General features: G+C 49.4%; 1 protein-coding gene across 1 annotated transcript in view; it reads right to left on the reverse strand.

Annotated features, from left to right (window-relative positions):
* ZNFX1 (zinc finger, NFX1-type containing 1) overlaps positions 1–1,833 on the reverse strand; it is a 25,695-nt gene extending 23,862 nt beyond the window's left edge. The window contains exon 1 of the mRNA XM_004687465.2: positions 1,494–1,833. The gene's annotated coding sequence lies outside the window, so the exon portion shown is untranslated. The remainder of the gene's footprint in view (positions 1–1,493) is intronic.
* Positions 1,834–14,674: the final 12,841 nt, after the last annotated feature.

The following is a 14,674-nucleotide window of genomic DNA, read 5'->3' on the forward strand; positions in this document are numbered from 1 at the left end:
TAAAGTTAAGGAAATAGAAAAAGGCAAGGAAAGGGAGGAGCAGAGAGAAAGAGGAAGCATAAACAAAGCTGACTAAAGTGGCCATCAAGACCTAAGAGCAGAACTTAAGCATTCTCATCACCCCAAATTAAAAAAAAAAAAAAAAAAAATGGGGGGGGGAGGGGACTGTTCCTCTTGTTGAAAAATACTAAAACAGAAACTCACCAATTTTGGGGGGTAAAATAAAGTTAAGGAAATAGAAAAAGGCAAGGAAAGGGAGGAGCAGAGAGAAAGAGGAAGCATAAACAAAGCTGACTAAAGTGGCCATCAAGACCTAAAGGGCAGGAAAAAGAAAGTAGTGGTGGTCAGAGTAGCATGGGGGGGGGGGGGAATCAGATAAGAATGGCAATTATCAGGGTGGGATGTAAGAAGCTGAAGCAAGAGGTCTGAGGCGGACTTAAGGGGGAAGTCTCCAGGATCCTGACAGGGTGTAAGAAAGGGTTCCAAGCACCTAGGAAACTCCCTGGTGGGTGCGTGGGAGGGAGGGCCGAAGCTTCAAGGCGGCAGGAAGAACATGTCACGGCAAGGCTTAAGTGCAGTAGGGTGATAAGAGAGGGAGAGCTAAGGAGATAAGGGAGGGTGGGACTGAACTTATCTGGGGGGACCTTACAGAAGTGCGGGAGGAACTGGAAACAGCAGGGGAGAGCTCTCTGTGGAGGGAGGGATTGAATAAACGGGCGGGGGAAGACAAAGGTAGATGGAGGGGGTGGGTGGCTGAGGCAAAAGGTGAAGATTAGAGATGGAGTGGGGGGGGCAGACAACTAAATGACGCTGGAAGCAGCGGTGGTGATAGAGGGCTCTGGGGTAGGGACGAGGTGGTTTGGGGGGCTCTGAGAATCAGGTGTGGGATGCTGAGTTAGGAGGACAGGTGCTGGAGGAGTGACTGGGTACGGAGGTGGGCAACAGAGGTGCTGACGGGCTAAAGAGGGTGCCAGGATGGGGGTGAGGATATGAAGAAGCCGAGGGTGCTGAGGAGGGGAATGAGGGCACTGAGAGGGGACAGGGACTCTAAGATGGAAGATAGGGGCGCAGAAGAGGTGTCAGAGTGCAGAAACGGGTAATGGAGGCACTAAGGAGGGTGATGAGGACCCCGGAGGCGCTGAGGCGGTGAGGGGATGTCGGGGCCCAGGCGACGGGCGCCGAGGAGAGTGACGGGGACTCCGCGGGTGCCAAGGAAGGTGGTCGGGCTCCGGGGGCGCCGAGGAGGGTGACGGAGGCGCCAGGAGCGCTGGGGTGGTACCGGGGGTGGCCTAGGAGGGTGATCGCAGCTCTGGGGATGGAGAAGCGATGGTGGGGGCCGCAGACAAGGTGATGAGGGGCGTCGCGGTGACCGAGGGTGGGGGGGGACGCAGAGGAGGGCGCCAGAGACGGCGGGCAGGGGCAGCAGCGCAGGCCCGGGGGCGCAGCAAGCAGGGGCAGGTGCAGGGCCGGAGCTCAGGTCGGAGGTGACTCACCGGCTCCGAGGTGCTCTCCCGCGCCGGCGGGCGGTCAGGCTCTGGCCCAGCAGGTCCCCTGCCCCGCCCGGAGCCGCGCACTTTCGGTTTCCTTTTCCCGCAGACACTGGGCGGGGCGAAGGGGCGGGCTGGCAGCCCCGGGAAGGAAGAGCGGGAAGGGAGGAGGGAGGGGAACCAGAAGAGAGGGCGGAGGAGGGGATCTGGGGCGCCTCCGGGGCCCGACACTCCGGCGTCGGGGTTCTGGACCGGGCGGCGGTCGGGGGTGTTACTTCAGCTCCCTCCAGCGGCCGGGCCGGCGGGTTCCGGCGGGCGCGGCTGAGGGGAGGGGACTGCGGGGGACGGGTTAACTCTACCCCAGGCCGTCGAGGGCCTCAGCCGGTCCCGAAGGTCGGGGGGCCGAGTGGGGGGCTTGGTGCGTGTGAGGCGCGACATGGTGGCACTCCGACGAGCCCTGAGGGTCAGGGGGAAAGGGCGGAGCTGGCCGACGCCTCAGCGACCATTAGCTGGCCGCGGCTGGGGGCTCGGAGACTACATTTCCCAGAAAGCCTCGGGCGGCGCGGGGTGAGGGGTCAGCGCCTGAGGTTCAGTGCGCAGGCGCCGAAGCCTTCTCTGTTATATAAGGGAGGCCCGGGCTGCTTGTCGTTCTTTCGCGTCTGCGGCGCTTTTCGGGGTTGGTCGCACCTTCTGGCACCTGTGTGTGGTGAGTGGGAATCCTCCCCCATTCCCCGTTCGAAATAACTGATGCTCAGTTTTTGTGCCATCCCCTGCCATGACTGCCCTTGCTCTGACCCTGTAAAAGCCTCTGGTCTTGGGGAGAGCTGGGGGAAACCAGCTCCTGTGTACGAACCCGAGGCGCCGTGGCCGGTGTAAATGATGACTCCACTTTTTTCCCCATCAGATCGACAATGACGATGTCTCCGAACTTTTGCCAGTTAGATCTGATACCCCGGCCACAGAAAGTCCGGCCATGTTGTTTTCCGACTGTGGGAAGATGGCGGTTGATGTCCTTTCTTTGTTGGTTTCCAGGTTGACGCGATGAGGGGGTACAGCGTGGGCGCTGGAGGAGGGGGCTGCTCGTGGGCCTCCGAAGGGGCCCGGTGTAGACAGCTACGCACCTCGGGTTCCTGAATCCTAAGGTGATCTTTTGTTCCTTGCATGTTGTAGGAAGCACGTGCTTTGAGGGGAAGACGTGAGCAAATTATTGTGTCTTAGGATTGGGTATTTACGGATATGTGCTGCAGGCTTTATTTTGTCCATACTTAGCAAAAGTATGCTTTAAAGTATATATTTTAAATTTTCCTGAAGAACAGGCTGAAGAGTTTTCCCAGAGAGGAATTTACTTTTAAATGAGCAGGTGCTTAGTTTTTGAATATTTCATAGGTTCCTTTTTAAAGGGCAATTTCTGGATTTCAAATTTAAGTCCAGGCAAAGACACGGGCCTGATTTATTAAGGGAGGAAGATCTAACATCTCACTTGTAAACTTAGCTCACTAAGTAAGAGCCGAGCATCTGCCCATATTTCTTGTATGTTAGACACAATGGTCCCTACTACTTCTGAAGAATGGAATGTGAGCTTGGAAGGCAGGGTTGCTACCCTCGGCTGATTTTTTTTCTCCATTAATTGCCAGTGATAGTACATTGAAGTGCTGCAATATTGGAGGAAATCATTTGTAGATACACTAGCAAAGCCACCAACTCTTATTGGTTCAGGGCTTTTCTGTAAAAGCCAAAAGCTTCCTGCTGGCATGTGTGATGACTGAACTTTTTTCCCCGACAGATCGACCCTGTTGATCTAACTTCTAAGCCAGTTTCTATCTGATATGCCAGCTTTAGTTGCGCCTCTACCACCCCACTCTAGGGCATCTAGCAGGTAAAAGCTTGTTTTTCTTCACTATTTTCATCTAGATTGACTTGGCAGAAGGCAGCCTTGAATGGGGTCATGATGAACCCGGATGTTGGGAAAGGATTGGTAAGTGCAAGTCTGTCAGAAGAGTGCCCACGTGGTGAAATGTAGAGGCTCTGGCGAATGAGGGAATTAGCAACCACTCTGTCCACTCCTTTGTGCTCATCCTGTGATTTGGCCAGTGCAGCTGATGACCAAACTTTTTTCCCCATCAGATCGACCCTGTTGATCTAACTAAGTGATAAGCCAGTTTTGTCTGATGCGCTGGCCCCTGCTTTACCTGTGTCTGTTCTGGTTGAGGTTGCAGCACCCACCCCCAGCACTGAGGTGATTTATCTTGGTTTCATGTGTTGGGTTCCTTACAGGTCCGGAGCCCTGCGTAAATGGATTGATGGCAGCGATGGTGCACATTGTCTGTCCAGGTGAGCTTACTATCAGTGGTCTTCCACGTGTCAGTCCTCTGGTAAACTGATAATTCGATGTGTCTAGGGTGAGTTGGTGCTGAATTTTCCCCACTTCGAGGAATCTTGGGAACCCAGTTATGCTACTTGAATGGATATAGTTGCTTTCATTAGCACCACTCTAGAGACTTGCAGTGTTTCTTTATGGGGTAACTCAGTGAGGGACACAACAAAGTTTGCAAGCAAGACTGCTACTTGAGCAGTTTATTGAAAGCATAGTAAAAGCTGATCATAGGACAGTGGTATGAAGGGAGCTTTGTGACCATATGTCAAGAGACATTTGCAGCAACAAAGTAGTTGATATCAGTTATCCCAAGTTATCCCACTTTCTCCCACATTCGTAACTAAAGTATGAATTGCATTTGTGTTGTCTGAAGTTAAGAATTTTAAATATGTAATTTCTGCTATTGGATTTGCTTCCAAATGTGGTTAAAACATTTTTGACAGTGGCGGTGCAATAGACTAGTGGATTAGAGAAGAGGCAGGAGGTTCATCTAGCCAGGGTACTTGGTTTTATCTACTTTAGTTCCTGAAGTCTTAGCCAGATGCCCCCAAGTAGTACTACTCGGCTGAAGGAAACATTGATTATAACACGCTTTTCTCTTTTTTAGGGGATTTTCTGTTTACAGAGTTGGAATGGAATACAAAACTGGAAAAGAAGACTGTGGAGAAATTGTTAACAGTTCTGCTTGAATGAATCCCTTAGGCTATTAAGTGACCTGAAGACTGTTGAAAGCCTGTGCCAATTTTGAAAAATTAAGGAGTTAGCCTTTAACATCCTACTGGAGAGAATAATAAATTCTTTAAATCAATCAGAAAGTTCTCGTGTATTGGTTATTGGAAATAAAAATACTGAACTGGGGTATGAAGTGGTTATCAAGTGAAATGTGGAGCAGAGGAGGTAGAAGGTGTGCCTCGCACTTAAATAAGTATGTACAGAGGTGGGGTACAGGCCCAGAGGTGGAGGGGTGGTGAGAGGCTTCACCAGAGACAGCAGCGGGCAGAACAGGCGATGGACAGAGTAGACTGCTGAGGGGAGCAGAGGTGTCCACATGAGACACTCATGTGCATCACCTCGGGCTGGGTCATCTAACTCCGAAGTGGCTGCTGTGTGTTGGGGTGGTGCACTTAAAATTTTTGACGAACACTGGGTTCTGTGCTTCATAAGTGAGATTGCTTGGGCTGGTATAACACAATTAGCAATATATGGTTCATCTGGCTCAATTTAAGTTGGGGTGCTACTGCCTCCCATTTGTGTCCTTTATAAATGACCCCTGCAAAACCCTGCGCCCTTGAGAGTACTAGTCCTGTTGCCTTAGACTGGCCTTAGGAAAGGAGCAGAGGGTCATTCCACTGGCCAGTACTTAGAACCAAGTCATTGCTGGAACAACCCTGGCTGATACCTGAGCTTTCAAAGTCCCCCATTCAAGTCCCCATTTAAACAGTTTGAGTTGTTGGTCTCTACTTCCACCATCACCTCAATCTCCGACTCCAGTCTCAGCCACAGGGCTGTCCTACAAGCTAGGAATCTGCACTTGTTGCCTCTGCCTGGAGAAAACAGCCCTAGCACCCACAGATTGGTTCCCCTTGTTCTCAAGTCGGGTTGAGTTTACTCAAATGCCATCTGTTTTGGTGAGTGATGTGCCTGATGTGGTAGGCGGCTCAGCATTTCTTCAGTGAGAGAATGAGCCAGGCACTTTTGTAGCAGGACTTCCAAGGCACGTATCTTACACAGTTATCAGAGCAGTCGCTAAGGAGAGAACGAGCAGGGTCCTTACGTGCACTGCACAGATGGGGAAGTTGAGGCTCAGGAAACGAGGGCTCTGAAGCTTGACTTCAGGACACTTGAGAAAATGACTGCCTCTCCATAAGCCTTAGTTTCCTAATTTGTGAAATCTGATTTGTAAAGGCAACTTCAGAATTGGGTTCAGTAAGTCATGTCTGCTAAGTGCCCCCAGGGCTTGGCACATGGTAGGGACTCATCTCTCTGAGCTTCAACTTCACCAACAACAGGGTTATGATGATAATCCTCCTTGGGCTATAATGATAATCCTTATTTTTTTTTAATTTTTAAAAGATTTATTTATGCATACAGAACTGGGGTACAGGTCAGAGGTGCAGGATGGTGAGAGGATTCACCAGAGACAGTGGGGTGCATAACAGACCGTCTGAGGAAGTACACTGCTGAGAGGAGTAGTGGGGGGGTGGTTAGGGAAGGTCTGCTGCGCCATGTGGGTCCCCTCCCGGGCAGTGGGAATTGAACTCATGCTGAAATGGCTTTAGCCTCCTAGTGCTGTGATTTAACCTGCTGCGCCGCCAGGGAGGGACGGGATTTTTTTTTTTAATGGGAATATTTGGGGAACAAAGGAACTCTACAACTGCACTTGGAATATAGAGCTTCCCAGGGCCCTCCCTGGTGGTGCAAAGTGTTAGGACGCAGCACTGCCAGCTGGCTGCAGCAGCTTCAGTGTGAGTTGGGTACTCGACCGCGGGGGTGACCCACATGGCACAGCAGACCTCTCCTGTCTCGCCTGCTGCTCCCCTCAGCAGTGTACTTTGTCGATCTGCCTTTTCTGCTCACAGCTTTCTCTGGTGACGTCTCTCACTCCCGGCACCTCTGGCCTGGACCCCAATTCTGTATGCATCAATAAATAAACCTTTTAAAAAGGTTGTTTTTAAAAAAGAGGTTCCCAAAGCTTTGCTATTATTTTTAGTTTCTTTGATTTTTTTTTTTCTTCTAGATCTTGTCTGCCTCACTCCAAATTGAGGCTGCACAATTGCTAGGGAAAATGAAACCCGGGCCTTCCAGTATTTGTAGCTCTAGCTTATATCTGCAGGGGGCGCTGTGGACACATATTTCACCTGCCGGAGGCACAAAATGCCCTACCTCAAGGCTCAGGAAAGGGAAGATGACCAGGCTGGGGGGGGGGGGGGGTTCAGTGGGTGATCTCTTCAGACCCTTCAGCCAGCTTCTCTGGAGATGACCACCTGACACATGCAGCTGACCAACCCAAACCGAATTTATCCATGATTCCTTCAACCTAACATGCCAGTTATTAGTTTCTACTTTGCTAGCTTCTGTTCCCATTATTTTAGAGTGGGGTTATTTATTCCCAGCATGGCAACTGCTCCAATTTTTTCAACTGTGAAGATGAACAGCACATGTATGGGCCATACGTGGTCTGGAGACCTCCAGTTTATAGTTTGAACAGTGTTCCTTTTAGTACTTTCCTTGTTCATTCCTGGGTCAGATAAAACACAAGGTGCCCGACTAAATTTCAGATCTTTAACAAGTAGAATTTTTATGTATAAGTATATCCCATGTGATATTTGGGACATAGTTAAATCTGTTTTTGTTTACTTGTAATTGAAATTTAACCGGCATTCTGTATTTTTATTTGCTAAATCTAGCAACCTAGTTCTGGGGAGTACCTGGCTTGGAGTGATGGTATCTGTTCTTTAAGATGAAGCCTTGTGCTTTTCCTGGTGGCGCAGTTGGTTAAAGCGCAGCACTATGAAGCTGTCTGCAGCCCACTGCAGCACGAGTTCAATCCCCAGCCAGGGAGCTGACTCACATGGCACGGCAGACCTCTCCTCACTGGCCCGCTGCTTCCCTCAGCAGTGTATTTCAGTCCATCTGCCTGTTCTGCTCCCCACTCTGTCTCTAGTGAAGACTCTAACTCGCCCCCTCCTCCCCACACACCTCTGGCCTGTACCCCAGTTACTGTATGCATAAATAAACAAATCTTTTTGTCTTAATTAAAGATAAAGACTTTAATTAAGACTTTTAATGTCTTAATGCCTTCATGAGTAACCGCCATAGTCCTGTCAACTTGGGTTTTTCCTCTAAGATTGTCAGGATGGGGGTCAGAAACTGGGGCTTGTGGGGCTTCTTGATTGTCATTTTCCATACTGGCTTCAAAGCTTGGATAAATGGAATTGACAGGTTCCCTGATCAATTCCTCCCAAGGTTCCCAGTGTGAATAGTTTAGGTCTGTTTGAATGCTGTCTGTCTTTTCTTTTATGTTAGCAATGGCAAAAATAAACCCTCTAGCACTTACTTATACCTGTGGCTTTATAAAAAGAGAGAAAGGGAGAAATCTATGTTCTCTCCATTGGCAATGTATACAGACAAGTGGTCCATTTCCTAAAACAGACTGGTGGTCCAGGTACCCACCAGCTTGCAGGTGGAAGTTGTGGGATGGGGGTGGTTGTCCCAGCAAGTGAGGGTAGTTTTTCTGCTGCAATGTTAAGATGGTGGAAGGGGCAGTCTGTGGGTCCTCACCTGTGGACTTGAAGGAACTTTTAAGATTCAACTGCAGGCACACACACACAAAGGTTAATAATGGGTTTGTTTACAAGAGAAAGGGAAGTGAACAGCTCAGGAAAGAGAAAGAGATGAGTTGGGTAATGCATCCTACCAGTTCTGCTGTCTGGAACCCCAATAGCATGCTGAACCACCCGCAAAAAGTCAAAAGACAAGCCCAGAGTCACCAGGCCAAGGGAGCCCCAAAGCCCACACGGACCGTTTTATATCCAAGATGGCTGCTTATCTCCACCCTCAGGTCCCAGAGTGCTTCTCTTTGGTGATGCTGGGATTTGTAGTTCCAGTGTCTGGGCTGGCGTCTTCAACCTCTATCTGCAGAGTTCCTTCAGAACAACCTTTGCCCCCTAACAACGTCACTTTTGACCCTGCCCAGGTTGACCTGACGTCTTTACCGTTGGAGAAGCTGCCTACGGAGTGTGGTGTCTATATCACTGTTCACGCTAGGCTGCCTGGAACATTTCACACGTTCAAAGCTACCTCTCTAAGCCCCATTTCTCTCTATTTGAGTCGGCATCATCCCACTTGTATAACAGCAGTCACTACTATTTCTTGACATGTTCTACCAGACTCCATACTAGGAGTATTTATAACTTACCTGCTATTATGGATAATTCATTCCTCACTTCAACTCTATCTAGGAGGTAAAAAAAAAAAAATATATATATATATATATGTATATATATATATATTTATAATATAATAGTTTATTTTTTACATCATTTTGTACATTTTTTTTCCATTTCAGTTCTAATCCCCGAGGGTTTCCCATCACCGAGTCACCCATGTGCCATCACCATAGTCCCGTGCACTTCCCTCCCTCCACCGTTTTTGATCCCCTTCCCCACTTCACCCCCACAAAATGTCTCTGGTATATGACTTCATTATTCTTATTATTTTCTCGCTTGGTCCATTATACTAGGAGGTAACATTTTTATCCTGAATTTACAGAAGCAGAAACAGGTTCAGAGAGGCCACACTGTAAATTACCATCCAAGTCTTCCTTGCTGATCCAGGTCTCCACCCCTGAGTCCACCTTGAGCGGGGTGACATCTCCCTGGAGGCCTGCAGGGGCACTTCCCTGGGAGTCAGGAGCGGGTGCAGAGTGAGGCTGAGCTCCAAGATCCTGCTACCACATTGCATTTCCTGTCCTGTGCCTTGAAGTCTCTTAAATTTGCAACTGCACCTCAGTCTTTCATGACCTTGAGCAGGGCCCACTTTGTAGAAAACTGGTAAATTAAAATAAATAAAGATAGCGAGGCCCTCCCTGGTGGCGTAATGGATTAAAGCACAGTACTGGTGGCATAATGGATTAAAGCTATTGCTGCCACTGCAGCACGAGTTCTAGCTCCGGCCAGGGTGCTGACCCACAGGGCGCGGCAGACCTCTCCTGACCAGCCCGCTGCCCACCTCAGCAGTGTACTTCGGCGATCTGCCTGTTTTGCTCCCCACTCTGTCTCTGGTGAGTCCTCTCACACCCCACCCACCAACCCCCCCCAAACCTCTGGTCTGTATCCTAGTTCTGTATGCAACAATAAATAAATCTTAAAAAAAATAAAGATAGCATTTTGATGCACTTGAAAGGAATGGGCCTCGGAAGCGCGGCAGTCTCCTCCTCACCTCTCATTGGCCTGAAGTGGATCTCACACTCAAACCTGAACCAACCATCGGCAGGGGCCATGAGTTCCTGAGGCCGGCCCAAGGTCGAGGGCTTGGACTAGCAGTGTGGAGAGCGGTGGTGGGCAAGTTGCTAGAAAGGCACATTCCGGGGCTTTATTCTAGACCCACTGAATTAGAGAGTTTAGCCCCGACTCCAGCAATGTTCTCACAAGACCTGCGAGTCATTCCGAGGACACGCTGCAGTCAGCCCACATCGGAGTTACCTGGGCAACTCTTTTTTTTTTTTAATTTATGCACACAGAGCTGGAGTACAGGTCAGAGGCGCAGGGGCAGTGACAGGAGACAGAGCAGGGAGCAGAACAGAAGATGGACGAAGTACACTGCTGAGGGGAGCAGCGGGTGAGACAGGAGAAGTCTGCTGCGCCATGTGGGTCAGGTCCCTGGCTGGGGATCGAACTCGTACTGAGGCAGCTGTGCACGCTTGCAGTGCTGCGCGCTGACCCGCTGCGCCACCAGGGAGGGCCCGCCTGGGCAACGTTTAACGTTACCACCAGATAGAAATCAGAAGACTGCACGGACTGTGGTGAGGGCACACGGGTGAAGTGATGGGAAGATCACGGGGATTACAATCAAGATGAAAAAATGTACAAAATGAAGAAAGATGTAAAAAACAAAACAAAACAATATGTACATAGTCTAAGGCTCTAAGTTGCAACTTGTCCTGATTTGCTCCGGACAGCCTCGGTTTTCATACTGAAAGTCCCTTGTCTTGGACAAATTGTGGCAGCTCATCACCCTCCTCTGAGGTTGCAAGGGGGAACTTTCTCGGGTGCTGTGTTCTTAGTAATTTACAGAGTGGTGTTTACATGGGTGTCATTGTGTGTGAAAATCATCAAACTCTCCACTGAGGTTAGGACACTTTATTAAATGTATCTTATATTGTATTGGCCAGTATTCCAGAATAATTGAATCAAAATCTCAGAGGATGGCCCCAGGCAAAACTCTTCTGTGTGAAGCTAATGTCAGCTAATATGTTCACATCTCAGGGATCTTTTGCAATGAAGATTCTGGCTCATTAAATCTGGGATGGTGCCTGAGAGTCTTTCCCACAAGCTCCCAGCTGATTTCAGAACACTCAGTGAGGGTCAAGTGTGCTCTTTCTGGGTCAGGAAGCAGAGGGGGGAGGCACCCGCTGGAAACATCTTGGTGCTGTTACCCAAGAGGGTATGAACATGGGGAACTGGCTGTCTAGCTGTGGCATTCAAGAAAAAAATGCTTAGTGTGAGGATGGGAAGACAAGAAATGCATACTTGAGTGACCACACAAACACCGACTCGGACAACAGTTTCCAGCCCCTGACAGCTCATGTCCTTGTTTGCCTCAGTTCTGGGCTTCCTTTTTGTGTTTTTTGTTTGTTTGTTTGTTTTTTAAGATTGATTTATTTATGCATACAGAGCTGAGGTACAGGCCAGAGGTGCAGGGGCAGTGAGGGGATTCAGCAGAGATAGTGTGGAGCAGAACAGGCAGATTGACGAAGTACACTGCTGAGGGGAGCAGCAGGGAGACAGGAGAGGTCTGCTGGGCCAGGTGGGTCACCTCCGGGGTGGGGATCGAACTCACACTGAAGCGGCTGTGGCGAGCTTGCAGTGCTGAGTCCTAACCTGCTGTGCCACCAGGGAGGGACTTCCTAATCCAGTCAGGACCGAGCACCCCGGACTGGGCTCAGCTTGCTTGTCCTAGACTCACCCAGGAACCTGAACCTCCAGGGCAGCTAGGTGGGCACACTGAAGTTCTCTGTCCCTCTCCGCTGCAGATGTGGTGGAGACTGATAGGGGGCTGCCAGCTGGTTTAATTACCTAGATGGGAAGTTGGCACGGGGAGCCCAGTCTTAGGTAGAGATGGATGACTCCATTATCTACCTGGGCAATCTTCCACGCGGCTCTCATCTGGAATGGAGATATAATGTATAAATATGGTCCCTGTTTTGAGGAGACCACTTTTTCATTGTCTCTAGATGGGAATTTGCCCCCAGAAAAACTTGTTTCCAATCCAGGACATGTCTGTGTTTGGCAGAACGGCCTGATCCTTCTGGGGCATGTGTCAAGCCTCCTGGGTACTCGTGGAGGCTTGAGGGTAAAAAAAAAATTGTATTGCCTTTTTTTTTTTAGATTCATAAGTAGTGCATGCTTGTTGTAATGCTCTGGCTTGTACCCCAGTTCTTATATGCATACATAAATAAAGTCTTTAAAAAAAGTGTTGTGCTTTCATAATTTTGATTGATACTGACAAACTGTCCTCTGAAGAGTTTACACGGATGTACTTGTCCACAAGTATCACACTGGTGTCTCTTTCTCCACACCTTCCTCATTCTACTTGAATAAGGAACTAGCCCTTTGTGATCTTGCTATCTAATTGGGAACAATATCGCTGGGCTTTTGCATTTGAAAGCCTTATTAGGAGTTTCAGTATCTTCATGTGCTTAATTGTCATGGCAACCACTTTTAGCCTTTGTAGCTCTTTCTTCTAGTCATTTCTATAGAGGTAAGTAATGCACGTGTGATTCTGCAGGCCTGAATTGGACATGATTTATCAGAGTTAGGTATTACCTATTGATTTCGCTCTGTATGTGAGGATTTAATTCACATACATCATCCTTGCAACTCCTGTCCACCCTTTGTTCTTTCACCTTTTATTTATGAAAAATAATACTGTTTTCCCATTGATGATAATAACTTCTTTTTTAAGATTTATTTTATTTGTTTATGCATAGAACTGGAGAGTAGGTCAGAGGTGGGGGGTGGGAGGTGGATGAGAGGATTCACCAGAGACAGAGTGGGGCGCAAAACAGGCAGATGGACTGAAGCACACTGCTGAGGGGAGCAGCGGGCGGATCAGTGGCGGGTCTGCCTTGCCGTGTGGGTCAGCTCCCTGGCTGGGGATCGAACTCATGCCTCAGTGGATGGCAATAGCTTGATAGTGTGGACACTTTAACCCATGTGCATCAGGGATGGAGGCCCAGGAAGGGACCCAGCAGAGGATCAGAACTGCTTTCCCATGTCTGATGCAGGCCTGCAGAATCACACAATGCTGTCTGCTCCCCAGCGGTTTCCTGGGTATAAAGAGCTTGAAATGGCGGGTCCAGGTGCCTCAAACTTTGCTTTGCTCCTTTGGAAAGGAGGAAAAAAGGCAGCGAAAAGGATCTGCTTCTTTTCTGGATGGGGCAGGGCCAGGGTTTTGTGACCAGATCAGGGATAGAAAGAGCAGGAGGAAACAATGGGACCAGTTAGCGGCGAGAGATGGAGAGGCGCGTCTATCTTTTCACGAATGGAGTTAGGAGTGACTTTGGTACTTGTGGAGGGAGACACTGAGGATGACTGAGACCCCTAACATTTACTGAGTACAGCTTGAAGTGCTTTCAGTAAACTGTCTCTGTTGAGCCTCGCAGCAACCCTATAGACTAAACAGTGCTAGCAAGCCCATTTTACAGACGAAGGACTGAGGCAAGGGCAGGAATGACTTGCTGGGGATCCCCTAGCTATTCAACAGGCAGCAGGCGGGACTTGAACCACAGCAGCCTGACTCCAGCCCACAGTGTATGGCTGCTTGGGCGTGGGAGGGACCATGTTGGAGAGGTCCACTTGAGCCCACAGGTGAAGGAGGGGTCCCGAACAGCTCCCACATCCAGCTCAATGACATTGGTGGCCACCTGCTGTGCCCCAGCTAGGCTAGGAGCTAGCTGTGGGGGCTGAAAAGATGGAGCTCTGCTCCCCCCTCCCCTACACTTCAAGCTTACAGTCTATTTTGGGGAGTCAGGGTAGCTGATGTGTAGGATTCTCAAGTAAAAAAGGCCTTTGGTGAAATGCTACAATCGGACATGGACAACAGGGATTTCAGGTGACAGGCCAGAACTGCATTTTGGAAAATCCTTTTGGTAGACAGTGAGGAGGTTGGGTGATCTGGGGACTGGGCAGAGAGGTTCTGAGAGGGTGGAGCAGGGATCACCCTGAAAGCCATTTCTAGTGGAACTTGGGCATGTTGGAGGCCGGGTTGGGGCAGAGGAACTCAAGGAACTGTGGGAAATTCGGTCTGGCTCCAGCAGGCCCAGCTGGCACAATGTGACCAGGTTCTCCAGGGCTGGCTGAACAGACTTAAACATTCCCTCAATGCCCCTTTTCAAGCTTCACGGATAGACTAGAATTTCTTTAGGCAGAAAAAGGTGGGACAGCCTTTGTTTTGAGAAACACTGCCACCTGGTGGTATTTTTTGGCATTGCCAACATGGGATCATACTTCCTTTTTGCTCTAAGGCAAGATTTCCACTCTTCAGGAACGCCTTACAAGGTCTCTAGGTGCTGTGCTTTGTGCTGGGATTTAGTAGGGAACAAGGACCCTGCCTCCCTGGAGCTGACATTTTACTGGAGGAGGATGACATGATATAAATAATCACATAAAATCCTAGACCTTGGTGCCCTGGTGTGGTCAAGCATTAGTTCTACACACCAGACCTTTGATTCAGCTTCAGGACTCAAGGATAATGGAGGAGGATCTTCCTTTCACTTTTGTGCATTTTTAAAAAATATTTTTTAATTTATGCACACAAGAACTGGTGTGCAGGCCAGAGGTGCAGGAGGTGAGAGGACTCACCAAAGACAGAGCGGGGAGCAGAACAGGCAGATCAACGAAATACACTGCTGAGGGGAGCAGCAGGCGGGTCAGGAGAGGTCTGCTGCACCATGTGGGTCAGCTCCCTGGCGGGGAATTGAACTTGTGTTGCAGTGGCTGCAGCTAGCTTCACAGTGCTGTACTTCAGCCTATTGTGCCACCAAGGAGCGCCTTTCCTTTAACTTAAAAAAAAAATAGGCCTGGGGCCCTCC

This window comes from Condylura cristata, unplaced genomic scaffold (genome assembly GCF_000260355.1).
Source record: "Condylura cristata isolate star-nosed mole 26May11 unplaced genomic scaffold, ConCri1.0 scaffold00022, whole genome shotgun sequence".
Classification (NCBI taxonomy): domain Eukaryota; kingdom Metazoa; phylum Chordata; class Mammalia; order Eulipotyphla; family Talpidae; genus Condylura; species Condylura cristata.